This window comes from Macadamia integrifolia, chromosome 14 (assembly GCF_013358625.1).
Source record: "Macadamia integrifolia cultivar HAES 741 chromosome 14, SCU_Mint_v3, whole genome shotgun sequence".
NCBI lineage: Eukaryota > Viridiplantae > Streptophyta > Magnoliopsida > Proteales > Proteaceae > Macadamia > Macadamia integrifolia.
Window position 1 is genome coordinate 31,048,907 of NC_056570.1, and position 5,978 is coordinate 31,054,884.

At 36.7% G+C, this 5,978-nt stretch overlaps 1 long non-coding RNA gene across 1 annotated transcript in view; it reads right to left on the reverse strand.

The window, feature by feature from the left end:
* Positions 1-5,377: 5,377 nt before the first annotated feature.
* Positions 5,378-5,978, reverse strand: part of LOC122061569 — a 10,339-nt gene continuing 9,738 nt past the window's right edge. Inside the window, exon 5 of the long non-coding RNA XR_006134680.1 lies at positions 5,378-5,945. This is a non-coding gene — a long non-coding RNA (uncharacterized LOC122061569). The remainder of the gene's footprint in view (positions 5,946-5,978) is intronic.

Below are 5,978 nucleotides of genomic sequence, written 5' to 3' on the forward strand. Positions count from 1 at the left end.
GAGCTATCCAACTTCAATATGATCAAATTCTTTTAGGATGGATTTCTGAATTTGTGTCTAGTAATAACTAATTACTTTTCATGATATAAAGGATGAGTATTACGATTTTGTTTATGGAAATTGAAATAAAGCACAAGTATGTGCTAACTATAAAGGGGAAATGGTTTATGTAGGGAGTATGACCATGCCTCAAGACATATGGGGTAAAATGATCACCTCCATCCCTTAAGAAATGCAAAATGATTTCTCAGTTGATGCTTTATCGTGCATTCTCATGGCTTCCGCACACTCGTAGGAATCACAGTCCCCCGTGTGATACTTAGGTGTATGTTCTCATTAACCCAATGCTGGCGCATGGGCCACACAACCAAGTAGCGTTATCTCTTTCAGTTATATATAAATCAAGGAGACAAGAATGATCATTAGTATCGCAGCCTCATGGCAGAATGAAGCCAATGAAGGAACGCACATGGACATAAAGACAAGATGGGCTTTTTCGATTTCACATTGGTGGAGGCCTAATTTTTCCGCCCTCGGTGTCTGGGCACAAGAGGTCACACAACCAGAGCCAATAAGATTTTGGTTCAATCCAAATTATTTCGATTAGATCGATTGACTTACCTGGTTTGGTCCCAAGTTCGACAACCCCATACTTACGTGTGAAGCTGATTGATTCCTGAGGCTGCTATTTCACAAGTATTCTAAACCATTATTTAATGTTGTCAATCTTGATACATGACCCGATGTACCCTCCAACCCTATCTCACACCGTCCACCATGTGGTGTAGGGACCACCTTAGGGGTGTGAGATGGGGTTAGAATGTGGGTACAGCCAGTTGGAGATGATTCAAATTCTATAATTTTCAAGTGACCTAATTCAATATACACATAATATAAATACTTTCACACTTTATGTCTTGGAATTTTCATTCTTGACAATACATATGCGACGATCATATGAAGAGAGTGCCGCGGAAGATTAGGGTTGGGAATGAAACATTTTCATCTACCTTGAATGGAAGCAATGAAGCCCATTACCGGTACTTATTGAACTGATAACAAACATCACCATAGACTGACCATAGTTGTTACTACATTAGGAAGGGAGAGTAATAAAAAAAAAAACACAGAACATGCCCTAACATCGCTCGTTGATCTTATGGAAACGCTGCTTATTGTATGAGGGCTGCGACTACAAACACAAACACAAACACAAGGATCTTCAATTCATTTACCTTCAACTCATTAATGACCCCCTGCATCTGTCGTAAGTTGCACATCTCCCTTGACTCTTCCTTGCATTTGGATTAGATGGCAAGCAGTTCCCATACCTCTGCTGATTACAATAAGATCGAGGAACCACAGCAGTTTCCGCCGTAATCATACTGACGGGAATCAAGGACTCATCGTAGTCAAGGAAAGCGGCAATGGTGATGTTGCGAGCTGGTGTTGAGTAACTGCTACCATCACCACCTTCACATTGGAGTAGCACCACCAAAACCACCACCGCTACTAGCCGGAAAACTCTCTTCTTCCACCACTCCATTCCCTTTTCTCCTCAACTCTCCTTTATCTCTTGGCTACTTTTTCTGCTACCCCAATGTAACTATATATAAATATAAAGGCCTCAAAAGCGTTGGAACCATTTGGATGAGAAATGAGAGACCTATCTCACTTTACATGATTTCCACTGTAGTGTGAGTCCCCACTCCCAACTCCCCACCTATTGGGATCACGGGAGCAACTGTTACTTCAACTGCCTACCATTATGTCGGTACCCACCACCATTATGTCGGTACCCATAAATATTAAGAAAATATATGTTATAGGCAATTTTCAATAGGTTCGGATCAAGTTCTCTTATGAGAAGCATTCTCGTATCGAATTTGATTCATATTTGAATTTCACTCAATTTTTCTTTTCTTTTAATTGATTTTTACTTTGAGTGGAATCTAAATATAGATCAAACACCATACAATTTTTTTTTGAATAAAATTGAAATTCAAACGTATTTATCTCAATTTTGGGGCAATTTCCTTTTCAAATCACATCAAGATGAACTTTGGAGTAGGGAAGGCAACTCTGGGTTTTATGAAGGTACAAAAATATTTGTGGTTGATAATAAGTTTTTAAGTTTGTCTTGAATTCTTGATCCTTTTTGAAGAATGATTACGGTTAGACTTGATCAACCACGATTGGATGAATCGACCCGCGACTTGGATGAGTATACAATGTACTATCATCTTGTTGAGCATGTAGTTATAATTTATGGCTTTTTTATTTAAGGTTTCAGGGCGAGATTTCTTGCCGCTGTTTGGGTGTATTATCTCTTATACATAGTGAAACTTTTTCTTCTTCACCCGAGGGCATAGTACACCAAATTATTTTATGAACCTCGTAAATCTTTGTATATCGTGCGGATTTGTCTTTATTTATTTTTGTATTTATTGGGGTTTATTATCACATAAGTATATGCATGGCCGCATCACAAGCTCAATCGACAATCAGTTTCTGTGATATTCACAATTATTGGGTTAAAGGATTTATGTTGATGAGAGCATATCTTGGACAAAAGAATTCATCCTCTCATGTAAGAAGATCTAAAAATTGTTAGAAGTGTAAAGCTTTAACAATTATGTTCTGTGATCTTTCTTTTCTAATGTCGTCAACCATTGTCCGATCAAGAGTGTCGGCCTTTGGCTTGCTATGACTTTAAGCTTGAAGAATAGTTTAGGCTCGTCGATCATGGTAATGGAGTTCAGTACCCATCATCTATAAATTTAGATCCAGTTGTTCAATTATCAGGAGTTCAAGCAGTGTTAAGTAGCTTCAGCTTGTGGAGCCGGCACCTAAGGGAGGAGGTCGTGAGAACGAACCCTATCGTATGTATCGTGTGAGTGTGTGTATGTATTTTTTTATTTATTTTGTATCCATCCGTGGGTTATCCAAATGGTTAGGGCGAACTGAAAATTGTGTGGATGCGCGTAAACTGTCCCCCCGTAGTTTCTCAGTATCAATTAATAAAATAAGATGGACCCACCATAGTGTGCAATCAATCACAAACGGTCATGATCCAGTCCGATTCAAGTGATCTAAAAAGCCTAACCACTGGATATTGACTTGAATATCATATATTTTTGAGTGGGCCCAATCATTCCTCAAGTTATATTTTAGACTTTAGAAATCATACTTAGATGACACCGTCAGAAAGCTTAATTCTCACTTTGAAAAGCTAATTCTCACTTTGACACCAAACGTTTTATTCCTTCTTCTCTTTTCTGTTTTTTTCTTTTATTCTTTTCTTTTCATATAATAAAAAATGTCAGAAACATTTTTCTAATGACTACCAAATGATTTTTTTTTTTTTTTTCCATATAACAAAAAATGTCAGAAAAAATTTTCTGGATGACTACCAAGCGCAGCATTTATTTAGGCAGCAAAATGAAATGCCTAATTCAATAAATTTTATGTTTTAAAATTTATTTTTTAGGTATAATTTTCTTATTTCATCTCATTTTATGCCAAACATGGATTTGGAATCCTTCCACAAAAAAGTATGATCTTAATGGGCAAACCCTAGCCCAAACTGATGAAATCAGATTGAATCGACTGAAAAACCCAAGTCAAATTGATTCCTTATTAGTTTGGTTTTAGATTGGGTTACCGTAGAACCGGTTGGAAACCAGACCACATTCAATCCAACCCAAGAAAAATGGAACAATAACCGAACCCAAATTGATAAGAAATCAAAAGTCAAAACCAACGGAAATAAATAAATAACATATTTTTTCACATAATTATGTATAAATACATAGTAAACAAAACCCAAACCGCACTGAAACTTCCTAAACCCGAACCTTCCTTTGTTTGTTTGGTTTCGAATCCACCCCTTCTCACACTGTAACCATAGCCCTACTGAAACTGGTCCAATTTATACCGCTGCCTTATATTAATACCTACGCTCCCTTTGGAATTGGGAAAAATAGTCCCAAACCCAGGTTCCTAGATCCTAAATCTTAAGATTAATACATAGATTTCATCAAAAAAAAAAAAAAAGATTAATACATGGATTAAGAAATACAAATACCCATAATAAATTTAGGAAGGAGGTTAGGTATGCCATCGGCTTTCAAGCTAGTGGCACAATCAGTGGGAAGGTTAGAATGAGAAAGGTACAAAAAACTTTTTCAAAGGGAGTAGGAGAGAGATAGAAACAGATAGATCTGGGTATACTGCATACCCATCCTTTTCCTATAAATTTAATTTAATGCTTACCTTAATCCGTAGAGATGGACTCCAACTAGCCAAGCTCAATAAAAGAATTGAAATGCCACCATGATTGCAAGAGTGATGAAAACTCTGTATTTGCAGCTTGGGTAAAGATTAGTCTCATGATATATAGTCCTTTGGCTTCCTAACTCATTATTGGAAGACAATCTTACATAAGATCTTTGAGTATACCCAAAATATATTGTTAAGCAAGTTGGAAACTTATCTTACTGGTCCTTACATATAGATTTCCTTATTGGACGGCCTAATTATAGTAACCCTTGGAAGTTTTCGATTTGTAATCACACATTTTCTTTTGGCAAAAGGTTTTATACACGACCATATACGTTGGATGGAGGAGAGAAGCTAGGGAGGTGTAACTACATTTCTAACCCTTACCCTCATCCAACAGTTATAATATGCATGAATGAGCAGTTATAAAGGAAGTACTAAGGTTGCATTTGGTAGTCATTCAGTTTCAAGAAACAAAGTTTTGTGTCAAAAACAGAATTTTCAGTTGTTGTGTCAAAATGCCATTTAAAAAAAAAAATAGTGTTTGATGAACCTGTTTCAAGAATTATCACCTTAATTGTTCACTTTTTTTGTATTTGGAACGAAACCAAAATGATGGAACAAGGTTTTATCGTTCCATCATTTTGCATTTTTTAACAACTTTTTTTTTCCTTTTTGTTCCAAAAAAATCAATAAAAACCAACTTGACACCAAACAATTTATTCCGTTCTTTGTTCTCTTTCTGCTTCATTTTTTATATAGGAAAGTTTTCTTGATCTGCATAGTCGAGAGGATATCTCTGGACCGGCACAGATATCTGCTGCATGGTGGGTTGGATGGGGCTAACAGTTTTTGGAAAAAGAGACACCAAAGTTCAGCCCAAATGGAGTTGGCCAATTGGCCAATAGCCAAAGAAAGCATTGAAAATCCATGACAACCTAAAGAGCACACACTGGGAGCATATGTGACTGAATTTGAGTATGAAATTTGACACAAGGTCCCACATCATTCCCTAGATATCCAATGGTTGGAATTGTCATCACCCTTCCACGTGACACAACTAGGTATGTACACTATAGATTTCCCAGTGTAATGCATGGTCCAATAAACTTTTGCTTTAACTCCACAAAAACTTTGCTTACCAGATACATGAACAAATGATAAAAGTGTAGGATACAAATCAAGCACAGCAACCTCCTCAGTCACTTGTGGGACCTGCATCTATGAAAGATTAAGAACTAAACTAAACAATAATTATTATCATAATTACATATCAAGAGTAAGCATAATAGATAAAATAGGAAATAAAAGAGAATTACCTTACAAAATGAACAGATTGTTTAAACGGAAGAAAATAAAAGAGGCAGTACAAATCATATTCTTCTAGCCAACCTAAACCTGATGAATGGAGGACATACATACATGTGTATCAATCAACATCCATGTCATGACAACCTGCATGAGTTAGATAGCAAATACATTGTTGACAGTCATCATGTCAAGGTCATCCTTCTTGATGAATTGATCATAAGAGGATATTTCCCAGTGCTCGTGACCTTGTCTTCATAAAACCGTGTTCTGTAATATTCAGTTATTGCTAGTGTGAGATAACCATTTCTCTTCATTGTGTTAGCCAAGCCACTTGTTCTTTGTACATCCATGCCCTCCAGAATTTTTTTTTGGGGGGGGGGGGGGGG